The sequence below is a fragment of the Grampus griseus genome (assembly GCF_964374135.1).
Source record: "Grampus griseus genome assembly, chromosome: 10".
NCBI classification, from domain to species: domain Eukaryota; kingdom Metazoa; phylum Chordata; class Mammalia; order Artiodactyla; family Delphinidae; genus Grampus; species Grampus griseus.
Window position 1 is genome coordinate 44,181,773 of NC_139004.1, and position 21,118 is coordinate 44,202,890.

The 21,118-nt window shown below is 39.5% G+C and overlaps 1 long non-coding RNA gene across 1 annotated transcript in view; it reads left to right on the forward strand.

Moving 5' to 3' along the window:
- LOC309828960 overlaps positions 1-20,551 on the forward strand; it is a 73,860-nt gene extending 53,309 nt beyond the window's left edge. Inside the window, exons 2-5 of the long non-coding RNA XR_014297373.1 lie at positions 10,289-10,469; positions 12,183-12,333; positions 16,286-16,351; positions 20,427-20,551. This is a non-coding gene — a long non-coding RNA (uncharacterized lncRNA). The remainder of the gene's footprint in view (positions 1-10,288; positions 10,470-12,182; positions 12,334-16,285; positions 16,352-20,426) is intronic.
- Positions 20,552-21,118: the final 567 nt, after the last annotated feature.

Here is a 21,118-nt window from a genome sequence, read left to right on the forward strand (position 1 = left end):
AACTCCATACTGTTCTCCATAGTGGCTGTATCAGTTTACATTCCCACCAACAGTGCAAAAGAGTTCCCTTTTCTCTACACCCTCTCCAGCATTTATTGTTTGTAGATCTTTTGATGATGAGCGTTCTGACTGGTGTGAGGTGATACCTCATTGTAGTTTTTGTTTGCATTTCTCTAATAACTAATGATGTTGAGCATCTTTTCATGTGCCTCTTGGCCATCCATATGTCTTCTTTGGAGAAATGTCTATTTTGGTCTTCTGCCCATTTTTTGATTGGGTTGTTTGTTTTTTTGATATTGAGCTGTATGAGCTGTTTGTATATTTTGGAGATTAATCCTTTGTTGATTCATTTGCAAATATTTTTCTCCAATTCTGAGGGTTGTCTTTTTGTCTTGTTTATGGTTTCCTTTGCTGTGCAAAAGCTTTGAAGTTTCATTAGGTCCCATTTGTTTATTTTTGTTTTTATTTCCATTACTCTAGAAAGTAGATCAAAAAAGATCTTGCTGTGGTTTATGTCAAAGAGTGTTCTTCCTATGTTTTCCTCTAAGAGTTTTATAGTGTCCAGTCTTACATTTAGGTCTCTAATCCATTTTGAGTTTATTTTTGTGTATGGTGTTAGGGAATGTTCTAATTTCATTCTTTTACTTGTGGCTGTCCAGTTTCCCCAACACCACTTATTGAAGAGATGGTCTTTTCTCCATTGTATATCCTTGCCTCCTTTGTCATAGATTAGTTGACCATAGGTGTGTGGGTTTATCTCTGGGCTTTCTATCCTGTTCCATTGATATATATTTCTGTTTTTGTGCCAGTACCATATTGTCTTGATTACTGTAGCTTTGTAGTATAGTCTGAAGTCAGGGAGTCTGATTTCTCCAGCTCCATTTTCTTTTTTTTTCCTTAAGATTGCTTTGGGTATTTGGGGTCTTTTGTGTCTCCATACAAATTTTAAGCTTTTTAGTTCTAGTTCTGTGAAGAGTGAAGAATGCCATTTGTTATTTGATAGGGATTGCATTGAATCTGTAGATTGCTTTGGGTAGTATAGTCATTTTCACAATATTGATTCTTCCAATCCAAGAACATGGTATATCTCTCCAACTGTTTGTGTTATCTTTGAGTTCTTTCAACAGTGTCATAGTTTTCTGAGTACTCTTTTACCTCCTTAGGTAGGTTTATTCTTAGGTGTTTTATTCTTTTTGTTGCAATGGTGAATGGGATTGTTTCCTTAATTTCTCTTTCTGATTTTTCATTGTTAGTATATAGAAGAAACACACTGTCTTTTTTTTTTTTTGCAGTATGCGGGCCTCTCACTGTTGTGGCCTCTCCCGTTGTGGAGCACAGGCTCCGGACACACAGGCTCAGCGGCCATGGCTCACGGGCCCAGCTGCTCGGCGGCATGTGGGATCTTCCCGGACCGGGGCATGAACCCGCATCCCCTGCATCAGCAGGCAGACTCTCACCACTGTACCACCAGGGAAGCCCACACACTGTCTTTAATTGCAATCACACACCTGTTCTCAGGACTTAATGAAGCTCAGGTTCTTTATGTCTCATCACAAAAACAATTCAGTGAGAGACAAAGTGAAAGGTAAGAAGTGGATTTACTTAGAGAGAAACACACTCCATAGACAGAGTGCAGGCCATCTCAGAAGGTGAGAGGCCACAAAATATGGGGTTGTTAGTTTTTATAGGCTGGGTAATTTCATAGGCAATAAGTGAGAGGATTATTCCAACTATTTTGGGGAAGGGGCAGAGATTTCTAGGAATTGGGCCACCACCCACTTTTTAAAATAAATTTATTTATTTTATTTATTTAAATTTTGGCTGTGTTTGGTCTTTGTTGCTGCATGCAGCTTTTCTGTAGTTGCGGCCAACAGGGGCTACTCTTCATTGCGGTGCACATGCTTCTCATTGCGGTGGCTTCTCTTATTGCAGAGCATGGGCTCTAGGTGTGTGGGCTTCAGTAGTTGTGGCACACAGGCTCAGTAGGTGTGGCTCACAGGCTCTAGAGTGCAGGCTCAGTAGTTGTGGTGCAGGGGCTTAGTTGCTCCACAGCATGAGGGATCTTCCTAGACCAGGGATCGAACCCATGTCCCCTGCATTGGCAGGCGGATTCTTAACCACTGCACCACCAGGGAAGTCCCTGCCCACTTTTTGACCTTTTATGGTTGGCCTCAGAACTGTCCTGGCAGTGGTGGGTGTGTCACTTATATGCTAATATATTACAATGAGCACATAAGGAGGCTCAAGGTCCACCGGAATTCAAATCTTCCATCATCTTGTACCTAGTTGGTTCTAACAAGTTTTTGTCCTGTCCTATAGATATGCCATTCTTTTAAAGGTTGTGCCCTGCCCCCTTCCTTTCTGTTTCACTACCACTCAGACAGCTTGCTTAACCTTTTTGTGGCTCAATTTCTTCATCAATAAGATGGAAATTAGAATTACTCTTGTGAAAATTAAATGAGTTGCTATACATAAAGGGTTTACAGTAGTTCCTGGTACCAGTAAGCACTATGTAATTACTTGCTACCATTATTATGTCAATAGCATCTTTCCTGGTTTATTGTTTCCACTTTGTTGTTTGAGTCTGGATACCACTGTGGTTACAAGTTGATAGACTTCTTTCCTTTTGCCTGCTCACCTTTCATCTGTTTTCAGAAACATCTATTCAAAACTGGAAAGAAAACCCCATCTTTAATAAAAGCAATTCATCGGGCAGGGAGGAATTTCTAAGCTGTTTAGAGAGGTTACTGTCTTTCTCCAGCTTTGTTGAGTTTTATGTTTTCCTTTGGGCAGCAGACTCATTATGAAATAGTAAAGAGTAGTGTAGTTCTAGTCTTGCATCAGAATGATTTCTGATGCATCCAATTTGCATGTTGAAAGTCATCTTTCCAGAAACACAAAGCCATCATTTGGGGAAAATAATCATTTCTCCAATTCAGTGTCAGTAAAGAATTTCCTGCAGCAAGAATGAAAGACAATCTTAGAAGGTGCATCTGATAAGAAAATAAAAATATCAGATTTTATTTATAATGGAATTCACAATGTATTAGGCACCTTGGGGGCATCATTGTGTTCTTCTCATTAGTTTCTCTTATGTGTTCCATTGTCTTTCATTAAGATAGCTCATCTCTCTCTTTCTGGAGAATCAAAGCAGGAATTTAGACTTCCGGGGCACATCAATAAGCCACCTGTTGTACAGATTATTCATTTATTGGGTGTGAGGGCAAATTGAGAATAAAAAAGAGATACAATATTTTAGAAATTGGGTCAAATTTCTAAATTTGACCTGTAAATTAAACCTGTAAATTAGGTCAAATATTTGCCTTTAAAAGTTATGTCTCAGAATGTAAATGACTTATTTGACAAGTGTCCTAGATGGCTTATTAGAATATAGTACAGGGCTTCCCTGGTGGCGCAGCAGTTGAGAGTCTGCCTGCCGATGCAGGGGACACGGGTTCGTGCCCCAGACTGGTAAGATCCCACATGCCGTGGAGCGGCTGGGTCTGTGAGCCATGGCCGCTGAGCCTGCGTGCCCAGAGCCTGTGCTCCGCAACGGGAGAGGCTCCACAACAGTGAGAGGCCCGCGTACCGCAAAAAAAGAAAAGAAAGAAAAGAAAAGAAAAAAAAAAAGAATATAGTACAGATTGCCAGGACATTTTGCTAAAGAAAATGGTTTGCCTCCCTTGCCAAAATAAATCACCTTAGGGGCAAATAATATGTCCCTAAAAGGTCTATTACAAGGCAGCCTGTGACCTTTGATATGTGGCAGAATTAATTAATGTCTGTAAAAAATATTCCAGTTTGGCATCTGTGTTTGAAAGCAAAGGCTAAGTGGGGGTGGCCGTGGGGGCTGTAGTGAATCAAGAGCGCCTACCTTTTCAGGCACTCCAGGTTTAAAGACGGTTAAAGGAACCCAGTCGGAAAAAACCCAAAACAAAAATATTGTCCCCATGAGTCTGATAGAGTGCAGAAATGTTCCTGTTCTTATATTCACTGATCCCTTTCCTTAAACTGAGAATAGAAGCAGAAAAATGGAGACACAGTCTTGCTGCTGTTGGGTACAATTCTTGTGACCTTTTCCCATCTCTATGAATGTAAATGCAGAAGGTGAGAAGAGCAAGCTTCTATTCTTAGGTAACATTAAAAAATACCTGCCTCTTTTCCTCCATTTTCACAGCCGGATCCTACTCACTTTCCCTCTGGGCCCTGAGAGAGCTCCTGATCAGCTTTCCTACACGTCCTTTCTCTTGGAGCAGCAGAAATAGCTGTTCTCTCCTAAGGGTCATTTTGAACATGTCATTCCTCTTTATTTGAATACAGATTTGCCTCTCAATTGCTTTTTTTTTTTTCCTGTCAAGGAAAAAAACTACAGGCATATTTTTAAAAACTTTAAAAATGTAATAAATCATGAAACATAAAACAAGAGCAAACTACAAACTTAGATATCTCATAATCCCTAAACTGTTTCTAATACTGGTGTGTGTGTGTATGTGTATGTGTATGCCATCCTTACATGGTGGCTCAGGGGTCCAAGAGGAAATTCCCGGAGGCATGAGTGGAAACTGCCAGTGTAGGGGGTGAGGAAATGCACAATGTCACTTCTGCTGTCAAAGCAGAGTCTGCCCAGATTCTCAGGGGGGCGTGGCAAAGAACTTGTGGCTATCTTTAATCTGCTCCCTTGGGTCACAAATTATTTATGATCCTCTCATATGCAAAATACTCCTATCTAAGATCACAAAGTCTCATTCCATGACATCAGAGGTTGGCAAATTTTGGCTCGCTGCTATTTTCCTAAATAAGATTTTATTGGAACATAGCCATGTCTGTTAATTTGTATATTGTCTGGTCTGTGTCAGCTTTCAGGCTACCACTGTAGTGATGAGCAGTTATGACTGAGCCCTCATGGCCTGCAAACCTGGAATATTAACCATCTGGCCAACTGGTGCTATCAGCTCAAAATCTAAGAGCTCATCTTCTAAATTAGAGCAGGTACAGAGGAGGCTCCTTAAGTGTAGTTATTTTCTATCTGAAGACCCGTGAATGCCCAGTACACAATGGTGGCTCAGAGACAGGGTCACCTCAATAGACACTCCCGTTCAAAAAGGAACAGGAGGCACGTAGCTGTCATTAGTCCATTGCAATTCTAAAATCGGGCAACCACATGTTGCCAGTTTGATTATGGCACAGGCCTGCTCCCTGGGAAGTCTTTTCCACAGCTCTTGGCTTTACTCTCTGGGCTTTTGGTTCTGCCAACATTATCCTTCCTTTTCTGTGTAACCCATGTTGGAAGCTGAGTGGTTTTCTCAAACTACTTCTTGTCCATAGTAGGTTGGGATCGTAAGATATCTTTTCCTTTCGAACTGTCTCTGTTCTTTTAAGTCCACGCTGGTAAAATTCTTTTATAAAGTTTTTGGTTTTCTTAGGTATCAATTTATAATAAACTTCTTTAGACAAAAGCCACACCAATATTTCCTTTCTTGGGCCCTTCTCTATCTCTGGCTTCCTGTGAGGCCACTAGGGGATAGGCCCATAAGATTCTAAAAAGCCCTGTTGCTTAACTGAGAAGGTCTATGTAGCAAACCCTTAAGATTCTTAGAAGTTCTACTACGTACACTCTTAAATATTTATGAGGTCTTAACAAGAGGTCATACAGCCATACCTTGAAATCTTTACCCTGAAATCATGCTTTACTGATGACACCCTGGGTTTGATCTTTGCCTTGAATCTTTTCTTGAGAATATTTTGCTGGGAGAGCACGGATATGAAACAATTTTTATTTTCAAACCAAGCAAGTCCTGGATTCCTCATATTTTCTCTAAATTTTGCTTGAAAACTTAATAATTCTTTTAAAAGTTCATCTATCTTCTCTAGTATATTGACAAAAGAATCTGGAAGCAAGTTGGCAGCTTGCACATTCTGCCTAGCCATCTTCCCAGCAGATCTCTGATTTCTTTAGGCATCCTTTCTATTTTCCATATAACCACAGGGGTCAGCCTTGCCAGACTTTCCACCACTACATAATAGTACCTTCCTCGTCTCCTTCAAATCCCCACCAAGTGTCTCCCCAGGACCTTTGAGCTTCTGCCTGTTGCCCAGTCCCAAAGTTAATGCATATATTTTACATTTTTGTTAGGGCAGCATCCCATTTCCAGGTACTAAATTCTCACATATCTTCTATATTTAATGCATAATCACAGGCATGATTCCCTTTTACCTTTCTCCTTCCACAACTTGATATACTCTCTACTGTACAAACACAAAATTTAAAAATTGCCCTTTCTTATTCTTTCTCTGGGTCTTCTGCTTTAAATGACCACGTGTTCTGAATATTCTGACTAAGATTTATGTTAAATAATTCTTAAGTCAGATAAAATTGTTTACACTGAAATTATTTCCTAGAATTGCTTTCTTCAATCATTTTTTTTTTTTTTTTTTGCGGTACGCGGGCCTCTCACTGTTGTGGCCTCTCCCGTTGCGGAGCACAGGCTCCGGACGCGCAGGCTCAGTGGCCATGGCTCACGGGCCCAGCCGCTCCACGGCATGTGGGATTTTCCCGGATCGGGGCACGAACCCGTGTCCCCTGCATTGGCAGGCGGACTCTCAACCACTGCGCCACCAGGGAAGCCCCTCTTCAATCATTTTTAATGCTGAAACTTGACAGGAAAAATTGAAAGAAAAAAAAGGAAATTAAATATAAAGATGAGAAAGGTCACAGGTGGCTACCTCTTTATCTTTGATTTAGTTTATCTAATACTTTTAAGAAGTGCTTCATAGTTACATAGATCAATGGAACAGGGTAGAGAGTGCAGAAATAAACCCATGCACATATGGTCAATTAATCTATGACAAAGGAATATACAGTGGGGGAAAAATAGTCTCTTCAATAAGTGGCACTGGGAAAACTGGACAGCTACATGTAAAAGAATGAAATTAGAACATTTTCTCATATCATATACAAAAATAAACTAAAAATGGACTAAAGACTGGAAACCATAAAACTCCTAGAGAAAAACATAAGCAGTACACTCTTTGACATAAGTCTTAGCAATATTTTTTGGATCTGTCTCCTCAAGCAAGGGAAATAAAAGCAACAATAAACAAATAGGACCTAATTAAACTTAAAAGCTTTTGCACAGTGAAGGAAACCATCGACAAAACAAACCAAAACCAAAACACAACCTACTGAATGGGAGAAAAATATTTGCAAATGATATGTCTGATAAGGGGTTAATATCTAAAACATATAACAGCTCATACAACTCTATATCAAAAAAAATGAAACAACCCAATTAAAAAATGGGCAGAAGACCTGAATAGACATTTTTCTAAAGAATACATACAAATAAACAACAGACACATGAAAAGATGCTCAACATCACTAATCATCAGGGAAATGCAAATCCAAATATTGGGAAAGATGTGGAGAAAATCGAACCTTCCTACACTGTTGGTGAGAATGTAAACTGGCTCAGCTACTATGGAAAAGAGTATGGAGGTTCCTGAAAAAAATGAAAAATAGGACTACTCTATGATCCAGCAATACTACTCCTGGGTATCTATCCAAAGAAAATGAAAACACTGATTAAAAAAAATATGTGTACCTCAATGTTCATTGCAGTGTTATTCACAGTAGCCAAGATATGGAAGCAACCTAAGTGTCCATCAACAGATAAATGGATAAAGAAGATATATATACGGAAGATTAGCCCCCCCAAAATGAAATTTTGCCATTTGCAAAAACATATATGGACCTGAAGAATATCATGCTTAGTGAAATAAGTCAGACAGAGAAAGACAAATACTGACACTGTATGTTTTCACTTGTATGTAGAATCTACAAAATACAACAAATGAATGAATATAAGACAATAGAAACAGATTCATAGATACAGAGAAGAAACTAGTGGTACCACTGGGGAGAGGGGTGGGTGGAGGTGCAGGATAGGGACAGGGGATTAAGAGGTACAAACTACTAAGTATAAAATAAATATGACAGAAGAATGTAATGTAGAGCACAAGGAATATAGCCAACATTTTGTAATAACTTTGAATGGTGTATAATCTATAAAAATATTGAATCACTATGTTGTACACTTGAAACTAATATAGCATTGTAAATCAACTATACTTCAATAAGAAAGTTCAGGGACTTCCCTGGTGGCACAGTGGTAAAGAACCCTCCTGCTAATGCAGGGGATATGGGTTCAAGCCCTGGTCTGGGGAGATCCCACATGCTGTGGAGCAACTAAGCCCATGTGCCACAACAACTGAACCTGCACTCTAGAGCCCATGAGACACAGCTACGGAGCCCGTATGGAGATTAGCAGGTGACTGTGGGCTGTGTGTCCAAAGAAGTAGTTGTTTCTGAGTTGCAAACACTGTTTTATCTCAAGGAGTGTTTTGTTAACTGTCTTAATTCACTGGCACCATTTTTTTCAAACTTACTAGGGTGGTGTTTCTTGGGAAGGCTGTGGAGAGGGGAAGGAAGAGAGGATAGAAGTTAGAGGGAAGTAGGAGAAGGGGTATACATCAGAAACTGTATCACCCGGAAAGCTTTTTCCAAAATACACATACCTAAACATCCCAATAGGACTCAGTAGATCAGGGAGGTGGTTGTTTTCTCAGCGACCCTCCATAGTTTGGTAGGTAGGGTGGCAGTGTATTCTTCAATAACTGGGCTTTGAATTCCATTTGACCAGGCAATTCTGCTTCAGAATTTTCTCAGCTGATGGTTGGGTGCTGGATTTGTGTCAGAAGAACTTTCTAGAACTTTGAACAAGTTACTTCTTTGGGAGCCTCATCTAGTACCCATCCTTCCTAGAGGAATTTAAAATATCACAATGGATGCAAAGTACCTGAAAACTTGAAAGAGACTTGAGGGTCCTTTCAAAGGCCCATTTCCCATGGAAGAGAGATGATCCATGTTGTCTGTGTTCCTGCAGGCAATACAGTTTGAAATGAAATCATCTCAATTTCACTTTCAGCTGCAGCCTCAAGCTTCCCCCGTTCTGAGAGTGAGATATTCAACCACTGTAACAGACTTCCAAGGAGGTCTTCAAAATCCCATCAGACAGCTGTTGGCTCCTCTCTCCCACCCAGGGTGTGGAAGGGTTGAGCTGGAGTCTTGAGGATGATTTTTTGGGGAGGGCTCTCGTGTGTTCGGTCTCCCTTTCCCTGGCAAAGTGGGGCAGGAGGCAGTCATCGAGGATGATCTCTGTTCAGTGGGACCCGAGGAGGGCTGGGCATGCTTCCCTTACAGCTGATGTCTGCTTGGTCCTGACAAGTGTCTTCTGGGCCATCTGGCTGTGACTGTGGAGAGGAGAGGGGGAATGCAGTGGCAGGAAACTTCTCAGAAATTGGGAGTGTAACTGACCAGCCTACTGAACTCGCTCTTCCAGAGTCCGTCTGGCTAAGGATGCAGGAGTGATTCCTGTGGGCTGGATGCAGTCAGCATGGAGGAGACGTAAGAGGGGTGTCTTGGATATTGCCCAAGAGAGTCACGAGTGCAGAACGCTGAGGTGTCCCCTCGATTACATAGATGCTGAGGGAAAGTGAGGAGCGGTCAGCTTCCACCGTGCCAAGGGAACTTCAAGAGAGTTCCAGGGATGGTGGGGTGCAAAGGGCTTCAGAGAATCTACAAAGTGTGCTATGAGAGAAAAGCCCGGTCCTCAACATCTGCCCAGCCCAGACAGCACCAAACTTACAGTACCATGACCTGGAGGAGGTAGAGGCGGTGGCTGGGAGGAGAAGTGACAGGTGGGGCAAGAGAAGATGGTGACACAACTTCCCAATGCAGCTGCCAGCCCGAAGCAGGACAAACTGCCAACAAGCGTAGGAGGCAGAGGAGGAGAAAAACTTTAACTCTAAATGAAGTCGTAAGTTTATTCTTATTAGGGTATATACATACATATTATATTATATTATATTATATCACATTATATTATATTATTCATATATATGAATTTATAGACTAGTAAAGAGAAAAGTCCTTGGAATTTCTCAAGTGTTTATGTGTTTATAGGGGCAGAAAAAGAAAATAATCAGCCCTTTAGAGCAGGCTTAAATGGGCAGTGGGGGAAAAGAATAAAGTTGCTTTCTGTTGCACCTGAGGCATCTTACTTGTTTAATATAATGACTGTGCAGAGGACTGAGGCTAACGTAAAGTGCCATGTTATTCCACACAATTTTCTGGTCCTACCTCCATGGAGGACATATCAGTTTAGCTACTAAAGTGTTTCCCCAGCTTTCACAAATGTAGGCAAAAGTTGATAGTTATATCTCATTTCAGAAACCCTACCGACTCTTTGAGGGAGTGAAAGCACCTGTGGATACTGAGGGCGAAGCCTTCTCCCATGCTATGGACTACATTTCAATTCCCAGCCATCATCTGATTATCCTCAGCTAACACCTGTGGACAGGGGACCTGATGGTCTTCGCATCTGGCACAACATCCCAGAGTCAGTGTCAAGGTAACAGTCTAACATACTCATCAGAAACTAATAAATTCTGTAGGAAGTATCTTTCAGAGCCTGAGACGTCTCTTGTTTTGGAAAGCTCCTCTTTATTGCTATTTCTAGACACAATACTGCAAAATATTTGTTAGCTGAAATCAGCTGATTACTCGTTAAAAAAAGGAGTCAAAGAGTAGAAAAAGAGATGCGGAATTATTTTTCCTTTTTTGATTTATCCTGAGCTTTCTGGAAATGGTCTTGGGGATTTTCCTTTAATTACATGCCAGCTTTCCTTAAATGAAGGAGAAATTGTGCGGATGTTAAAAATCAATATGGACCCTACACTTTAAAAAATTTAAAATAAATAAATAAATAAGATTTTTTTCACTTGTGGAAAAAAAACTCAATATGGACCCCACACTTTCCTCTATAGCCTTCTTAGCTCTGGGGTTGCAGATTATAATGTGGCCTTTTTTTTTTTTAATAAGTTTATTTACTTATTTATTTATTTATTTATTTTTGGCTGTGTTGGGTCTTCATTGCTGGGCGTGGGTTTTCTCTAGTTGCGGCAAGCGGGGGCTACTCTTTGTTGTGGTGCACTGGCGTCTCATTACAGTGCCTTCTCTTTGTTATGAAGCACGGGCTCTAGGTGCATGGGCTTCAGCAGTTGTGGCTCGCGGGCTCTAGAGTGCAGGCTCAGTAGTTGTGGTGCATGGGCTTAGTTGCTCCGCCTCATATGGGATCTTCCTGGATCAGGGCTCGAACTTGTGTCCCCTGCACTGGTAGGCAGATTCTTAACCACTGCGTAATGTGGCCATTTTTTTTTTTTAAAGAAAAGGGAACTAAGGGCAAGTTTTAATTCCTGAGTTTTGAAAAAAATTCTGTTTCATTAATTTCTTCATTAAAATGAACATAAGCTTGACTTATTCTCTGACCTTATAGTCTTTAAATACAAACTCCACCCTAGGAGAGGCATTTTAGGGCATCTGCCCAGTTCACTGCCTTCTCCCCTGAGAGCTTCACTGTGACCGCCCCTCCCCCCACACTGTTTGCACACAACTCTTCCCCTTTGGCCACAGCTGACTGGACTAGGGGTAAACCTCCAACTGAGCCGGGTCAGTTTTGTGTTTCTTTGGGAATTTGGAATCAGGCTCTAGAAATGAGGTTCCAGAATTGAAGACAATTCTTCAATTGTCTTGCCTGAGGTGACACAGATTCCTTAACAGAAGCTTCCATTGTGGGGTGGCCATTCTGAGTCATACTGATTTTCAGAGAAAGAGGAAAGTTAAGCCAACAAGCTGAGAGGTAAAGAGCTGAGACCACACAGATGGGGAGTGTGAGAGTGAGGTCAGGAGAGCACTTGTCTTGGCCTCTGATGCTTTCCTCCTCCTGGTCTCAGTCCTTTGTGAGGCCAACAGCAGGCCTTCGATCCATGACACTCCTCAAGGTCCTCATAACACTTTGCCCTTTTTGTTCTCTGGATTAAGTGGGTTTCTATTATTGGCAACCAAAAAATAAAATTTACTGAGATATTCATCCAATTACAAAAAAAATTTCCGTGGTTCAAGAAATTCTTTTGCTTCTGTTGCCAGTGGCCCATCACTTAGAAATTTGCTTCTGTGGCCAACTTGATAATCTCAAAGGACATGCTACTTACATTCTCCAAATTTCCGTTGTCTGTAACTTTGTCCTGAAACCCTTGTAGAGAACACTCACTTATTATAATTGTAGGAGAACTGACCTTCTCAAGACTACACCATCAGTCACTGTTGATGCCTGGCAGGGCACCAGGGCTCCTCTGCCACGTCTTTTCCCATCATCTCCACAGGGGTCGGGAAGATGAAAATTCAAATGCTCCTACTTACTGGCTGTGTGCTGAGTGGTAAGTTACTTAATATTTCTAAGAGTCAATTCCTGTTATATGTAAAATGGGAAGGAGATATTAATATCAATTCTAGATTAACCAAATTTGAAAAGAAAATCCCTAATCACAGCAAAATCATCATGGGTTATCTGGCACCATGTTACCTGGTTTGTAGTTTGAGGCCAAGCCTGCTGCCGGAGCATCACTGTGCAGCCTCCCCACCAAGGTCAGCCAGCTGAAGACCACTTTTCCCAGCCTCCCTTCTAATAACCACATTACTTATATGTATATAATTTACTTATGTATATAATAAAAAATATATATAATGTTTCTAACTGGGATACAAAAGAGAAATAAAAGGAAATACATATATATTGTAAGTTAATAAGAATTTTAAGGTGTGAACTTATAAGTACCTAGAAGGTAAAATAAAGTGGTCAGATGTTTGTACCCAAACATCCAACCTCCATGAATGCGCCAGTTACACATGCAGACTGATTCAGGAGTGTTGGATGGTAACTCACATTCTGGTAGCTGAGCTGCCACTGACAACATGATACTCCCACACAGTAAACAACTTTTGGTAAAATTCTGAACAAAACAAAATACCACTTCCTTTGATTGACAGAGGTTTTTTATATGAAAATCCTTCAAAAAAAATTTGTTTTCATAGATAAGATATAATTAGGCTTGGATAATAATAAATTTGAAAAAGATGGATTTACTTACGTGATGCCTAGTAGAATATTCTAAAGTCGTGTGGAATGCAGGAAGTTTGTTCACTGTGTTAGCTCCACTCACCGGATGTCAAGGGTAGCCCCCCATCACTGTGACAAACAAAGGTCCATTTCCGAGGGAAGGTACCCCACCCCTGAGAGGTGCTGAGTAGATCATTGTGACTGAGGGAGACGCCCAGGGAGATGTCAGGTCTGGGGTGTCCAGGGAGCCCACCGCCCAGTGGGACGAAGGGCTGAAGCTTCCTCCCTCAGGATCTGGTAGGTCTTTTCATTAACTTTTTAGCCTTTAGCTTCTTAAGTCTTTTGTTTAATGACTACTTCTTAAAAATAGCATATTTTTTTCTAAATCATTTTTAGACCCAATTTGAGAGACATTACCTACACCTTGTTCTCTTGATTGCAAAGTCCTACTGTAAACCCACAAACCAGAGCAGTGCCAGCAAAGAGTGGATGCTCAAAAGATATCTGATAAGTGAATAAATGAACTATTTCTTTACTTTAATCTTTTTCAATGTTTTGGAAGTTATATATCTTGCTTTTCATCTTGTAAGTGATTATTTTAAGTTTTTTCTAAAGTATCATAACATGTTCTATAATTGTCAAAATGATTTAATGGTAAAAACTTTTAAGAGGATTTCCATTTTTCCCTCATCATCTCTCAGCTTTTGTTTATAAAATCTTGGAATTTAGGTCTATATTATTATTAAGACTTCTTTCACTAAGAAACCTCGTTTTGACATTTGTCTCTAGTTTTATAACCAGATTTACAATTATTTAGATACCATATTTTAATTGGTCTCCATGTTCACTGCCTATTCTTTTATGCTGGCTTTCCTCTTCTTGAGCTGTTAATTATACTTCTTCTCTCTGTTTGTCTTAAAATAATTTTTTTCAAGAAGGATAGAAGGGTGGCATCTTCCTAGGGACCTTGTATTTGATCACCTTTAGTGAAAGACCACTTGGATAAACATTGAATTCTTGGGTTAAAACCCTTGAATAATGAGTTTCTGAATAACTGAGAGTTGATTTGAGTGATGCAGTATTTTTAAGAATACCATTTCCAAGAACACTGTTATTTACATTGTTCTAAAATGTAAAATTAGGAAAAGAACAGATGAATTTTTCAGCTTTTTAATGTGGAGCAACTTCTTTATTGCTAATCATGAGATGCCCTCCCCACTTCCTTTTAGAAGTTCAGGTGCAATAGGTATGTCAGAGGGCTTGGCAGTCATTTTTTCTTTCATTTATTCAAGCAAGAATACAAAGGTGTATGACTCATCAGCTTTTCTTGAGCAGTTACAGTTTTAGCTCATAAACATGATTCAAAAGAAGAGAAGATCCTTGACATTTGAAGAAGTTAACTAACTTGTGCGAGAGACACAAAATCCTTAAAAATGATTGGGAAGTCAATTACAAGGCAGTGTATAATCTAAAACTACATATAAGACATTTTTGTAAAGGCTAAGACAAATGTTACATTTCATAGGTAAAAACTATTTTAATTATATATATGTATATATGTGTGTATAATTATACACATACATACTTTATATACATAAGAGTTGTGAAGCTATTTAATTTTCCATTTAGTGTATGCCAATCTCTGTTTAGGATACTGGAAATTTAAAGGTGATTAAAATTGAGTAAGGTATTCAAGGAGCTTCTAGAATGGTGAAGAAGAGAATCAGCTGTCAGAGAAGGTGAAGTAAAGAAAAGACCTGTTTGCAGTAAAACTGGACGGCACAATCTCCCTGGGAGAGGCACATCCTGATGCCATTTCAGAGTGTTATTTGACTAGATATTTAATTGAACAGAGATGGTATAAAACTTCAGGTTAAAGGGAAAATGCCACTGTATTTTTTACTGTTATATAATTTTATCAGCACAGAGGCAGTGTTGGCTTCTGACACTGCATATTGCATATTTGGCATTTAGAATTATTGCTTGACCTGATTTTAATTCAACCTAAAACCTTTTTTTTGTAATATTAACATTTGGGGACTTTCTGCTATGCTCATCTTCAGAGAATAAAACACAGAGATGGCAGAATTGGTAAACTCTAAGCTAACCTGGATTAACCTAAAAGTTTTGTGATAGTTAATTTTATGTGTCAACAAGGCCCGGTACCCAGATACCTGGTTAAACATTATCTTGAGTGTGTTTGTAAGGGTGTTTCTGGATAAGATTAACATTTGTGTTGGTAGACTTAGTAATGTAATAGATGACTTTCCCCAATGTGGGTGAGCCTCATCCAATCCCTTGAAGGCCTAAATAGAACAAAGGTGGAGTAAGAGAGAATTTGTTCACTATGGCTGACTGTCTTGGAGCTGAGACACTGGTCCCCTCCTGCCTTCAGACTCAGACTTGGACTGGAACCATTGTGTTTCCTGGATCTGAGCCCTTTTGACTTGGACTAGAATTAAACCATTGGCTCTCCCAGGGCTCCAGCTCCCTGACTGCAGTTCTTGGGACTTGTCAGTTTCCATAATCACATGATCCAATTCCTTATTTTCTATCTATCTGCCTATGTATATATCTGTACATCTATCTATCCATCCAACCATGTATTATCTCCTATTGTTTCTGTTTCTCTGGAGAATCTCGACTAATACAAATTTTGGTACTCAGAGTGCTTCTAGAGAAACAGGATTTTAAGGATGAATTTTCTGAATTGGTTCTGAAAATTGGCTCTCTGCTCTGATCAGTTTTAAAGACGCTAATGACTTTCTGGTAGTAAAGAGATCACTGGTGGTCCGTGCCTTGATCTAGCAGGAGAGATATGAAAACTATCATCATTAAATCCTCCTAACCAACAACTGCTTCTAAGAAGCAAGGCTCTAGGTGACTGTGTATATGACACTTTCCAACGTTTTTGGCAAACTAATGAGTAGAGTGAGATTGGCTGGTTGCTCCTGTTGTTGCTGGACAAAGTGAGGAAAGAAAAAGCTGAGCTCAAGGATTAAAATTTGACAAAGATCAGTGTCCTGGAGGCTGAGGAGTGGATTATAAGGATCCCATAACCTGGTACTGGAAGTGGTGTTTGTACCAGGTATCAACAGGTTCTATGAGCAATCAGCAGGGTCTTTAACGTTAGGGGCAAGCTTTGTTTACCTTTGAAAATCTTGTAAGTCTCTGGGCATGGTACATTTTTACTGTTATGTACTCTAAAGACTGGTTAAATTGGTCCACATTCTTGATGATGGGACATTTCTCTTCCTGTTTTGATTTTTCAGCAGCAATAGGACTGTCTAACAGCTGATGAATGAGGGCTAAGGTGCAGTGTTCTGTGAACTAATAAGGTAAATTTATCTATATTAATTTGCCTTACCCCAGGACAAACACTTCCTTGGATGGCAGTGTTTGTTAGTTTATAACTGGCTTGACTACTAGTGAGAAAGTCAGGGCATGTAAATTCTAACGATGTTAACTTTAGGGGCGTACATGGCATCTTTTGCCTCTGTTTTTCCCCCACTTCAATTAAGTAGAATAATCATATTAACCAAATCGTCAGGCTGTTATGAAAAATATTTTAGTAAAATATCCCCACACCAGTGCTCCCTTTGGTGATGAATAAAAACATGGCATAATCTTCAGCTCAGTAGGAGGGAGAAAATTGCCACAGGAAGTTCTGAGATTCCTCAACTCACCTGGGAACAATTACAATAATGATCATAATGACAATAATAATAGCAAAAACCCCAATAGTATTTACCATTTATATGATACCAGAGCCAGAAGTTCTTTGTAGGAGGAGGGTGGTGGTCTAGTTGGAAGGAGGTGAGTAGGCTGGGAGACTTGTCTTGAGGTTACATCTGCACAGGGCTTTGCCTAAGGTTGGGAAAATGGCAGCTGTTAAAATCACAGAATGGGTGGGGCACGTGGGGGTGGGTCCTGAAGGGGGAGGGGGGTGTCAAACTGCCTCACTCCCTCTCTTCATTCACCACAAGCTGCTTCTTTTTTTGATTGAAGTCTAGTTGATTTAGGATGTTGTGTTAATTTCTGCTGTACAGCAAAGTGATTCAGTTATACATATATATATATATATATATATATATACATTTAAAAAAATATTCTTTTCCATTATGCTTTATCTCAGGATATTGAATACAGTTCCCTGAGACAAGCTACTTCTTGATGCTGGCAGATACATACTGCTTTACCTTTTCAGAACTCAAAATAATTTATTCACATAAGTACATCTAGTGCAGACATGATTCCTGTGCAGTCTTTGTCCAAAGGAAGTGTTATTGTTCCTATAACTTCTGTTCCACGTCATTGTCTCACAGGATGATGCTAATCTGTGTGAGACCGAGATGCTAAAGGCAGGCCTCCATGGCAGTTAATGAAGCTCTTTTGTGAGGTGCCCTTCACATCATACATGATGTTGTCTAGTATCAAGTATCAAATGTTTGAGTGACAAAGGATTAATACTCCTTCATCTTCATCTACACACATGCTCAAAGTTTGAGTATTACACGTTGGTAATCAGGGAGGATAAATGTGTTCTCCCTGCCCTGGTCATTATAACCATTATGTCAGTGACGGCCTGATTCTAAAGCCTCCTAAACTGGGCTTGAACATTCCCAGTCATCATTCCTAAAAATGAAATATTATCTACTGTGTACATGAGCTCTTGAGAGCTTTCATAGCTGTAATTAAATATACATAAAAGGCAAGTAACACTTTCAGCTGAAACTGTGTGCTGGTTTGTTTTATCAAGCATTTGCAAAGGTTCTTTTGATTGGTGATTAAAAGTGGATTAACAATTTGGAATTCTTCCTTTTGGGGTATCAGTCACATTTCTTTAGTAGTCTCTGAGCCTTGCCTTGGGGCACATGCTCCAAGGTATTAGGTCCCATTTAAAACTCCAGATTGAAGTTTATATATTAAGTGTGCATGTTTGGTTTTGGATTCTTGAGGTTTGCCTGGGGCATCTTCTCTAATTAATCATCCTGTGGGTTTAGAAATCTTCCACCCAGTCTTTTTTGATTTGTCAAAGGAAATAGAGAAGGTCTCAGTCTGAAAAAATCCTTATCTGATGTGTCACATCATACAGGTTTTAAGATTTAAATACATTTTCTTTACCAAGCTAGAAGCATGGAATGTTTGCAGATATCCACCATTCACCGAAATTGGCAGGCAGAAAGCTTGATGCAGTAAAGGAATGGCTATTTAATAGTTCTTTTATTTTCCATTCAGATCACACACACTTTTACTGAAAGAGGCCGCACAGCATGGAATCTGATATTACAGAAGTGGCTTCAGGAAGCAATAATTGAATACTCCTCATTAAACTGGTTCATAAAAGAATCCTATTAAAACCAATACAAATAATAAACCTTGAAAATGCTGCTTTAAATTCCAAGAAGGTGGTGAGGATATGCTACAGTGACAGTCTTCCGGTTCGCAGGGTAATTTTGAAAATCTTGTGTGCTAAATTTTTCTAAGCCAAGCAGTCACCTCACGACTGAATAAAAGACCTGGGGAATATTTTAAACATATTCGATCTAAGCATGTGCCTTTTGGGGACAGTCATCCCCAAGAACTGATCCGTCATCCTGTCAGGATACCCAACCGAAAGGCTGATTATCTTTACTCACTTAATTAATTAATAGGCAATTCTTACAGAGAGGCTGGACACCTGAACCCACTGAGTCCTCTTTGCGTGGGCAAATCCAGCTGGTTCCATGCGTTCATTTCACTAAATGAGACTTTGGCCAAATTGTATATTTTTGCAAATAATAGCAAATGGATCCAATGCAAAAATAATAATTAAAAAGTTATTTGTTTTCCCTTTTAAATCACAGAGGTGGCTGCAGAAGGCCCTGAATGCATAGGGCATACGGCTCCGCTTACCACCCAGATGGTGCTGCGGCTGGTCCTCTCCTTATGCATCTAGGTGGCCTTCACCCTACCCCCGACCCCCAACTCCTCCTGGCCTTCCGGCTGCACCGCTGCCTTACCCGCTGCCTTACGTTGGCCTTTCTCGACAGACTCCCCTTATTTTCTGTTATCTCTCCGTGTTCTCCCAAACTCCTTCCTCATTCAGGTTTCACACCTGTTTATGATCTGGTCTCTGGAGGAGATAAAATTCACATGGACAGGCATTTGTGTCTCAGCCAAGGGCGACTAATGTATTTCTTGATTATGATCTCAGAACTGGGATGATGTGTCTTAGATGTTTATATGCTCCAGTTCAATGGTTTCTCAGTTTTGTTGACCTGAAAAGCATAAGGGACCCCTTTACTAAGCACTTTTTAAAAACTTTTTATCCTCTGAGCCATGTAGTGATTGTTGTCACCAACACAATAGTTATTGAATAAATAACTGGAATGTCTGTAGTATTCCTGATCATTTCAATGAATGCTGTTCTTTCTATTTTTTCCCCCACAAAATATTTCTTGTACCGTCTTAATGACTCCTCAGCCTTTAGATTCCAGACCAGTGGTTCTCAAACTTTACCTGCATCAGAACACCTGGATGGCTTTGATAACTCAGATTGCTGGACTTCTATCCCCAAAGTTTCCAATTTGGTGACCTGGGGTGGGGCCAGGGAATTTGCATTTCCAATAAATTCCCAGGTGATCCTGATGCTGCTGGTCCAGCACCTTGGGAACCATTGCTCTAGAAATAAGCAAAACTAAAGGGGTTAAGTGATCTAGTGTGAGAGTCAGTTATAATCCCTGCTTTACCCGCTTTCCAGCTAGGTAGACTCTTGGCTGATGAAGCTTCTTAAACTTCAGTTTCTTCACTGTTAAAATAAGTTTAACAAAACATCCCTAGCAGGGTTGTTAAAAGGAAGAAATGAGATCATGTTTGTTAAGCATTTGAAAGAAAAGTGATTGTGATAGGTGTTTTGTTGTTATGTTTTATTTCTTCCCTAGAACTCAATTTTCAGGACTTCTAATTGAATCATAAAGTATCCTTTAAGCACCAATTTGGTTAAGGAAAGTGTTTGTGTGTTTGGAAAATAAGAAAATAAAATCCCTTTGGGGAGCACCTTGACAAAATAATGAATTCAAAATTCATCTGGATGTGTACAATAATAGCCAGAGAGTTTTGAAAGGAGGCTCCTCTTTTGATTGTTGTTTTATCCCACCAGATATCAAAACATATTATAAAGTCATGCTAATCAAAACAGCATGGTATTGGCTTAGGAAAAGGCAAATAAGTTAGAGGAGTAGAGTAAAAAAATTTATATCACACACAGATACTCACACTCATATATTTTATATATATATATATATATATATATGATTTCAAGTCAATGATGGAAGCATGGACAATTAATAATGTTGGAGAAATTAACATTGGTTAAAAAAAAACTTTAATATTTGCTTCTATTTTTTTTTTTTTGGCTGTGCTGCATGGCAGGTGGGATCTTAGTCCCCTGACCAGGGATTGAACCTGTGCCCCCTGCAGTGGAATTGTGGAGTCTTAACTACTGGACCACGAGGGAAGTCCCAATATTTTCTTCTTATCACACAAGAATATTTCCTGGATGGGTTTCTAAAACCTAAAAAGTATTGAAATTTCTTTTAATATGTATGATACAGTGTGATGTTTCTATAATTGTGAGGAATAAAAAGAAATAAAAGAAAATGTCACATTTGAATTGACATAAATTTAAAACTTCTATTTGAGAAAGGTGTTTATTATGAATACAGTTGAAGGACATATAGCCTGGAAAAAATATTGGAATCATATAGAATAGAGTTAATATCTGGATGATAAAACCATCTTTTCAAAGTAATAAGAAAACAAAACACATATAATGCAATAGAAAAGCAGGCAATAGCCAATTCAGAAGAGAAAGAAGAAATATAAATTCCTGACAAAGACTGATAAGATTTAGTATTGTTAAGGCTATGAAAATCTGGTTACTGCCACCTAATGTTTGTGGAAATGTAAGTTTATGCAAATTTTTTGGTGAGCAAACTAAAAATCACATACCCTTGGAAACAGCAAGTCTACTTCTAGAAATTTATGCAATAGAAATACTTTCATGTAGGCACAATAATAAGTTCACAGAAATGTTCATTGAGACTTTTCTGTTAATACTGAAA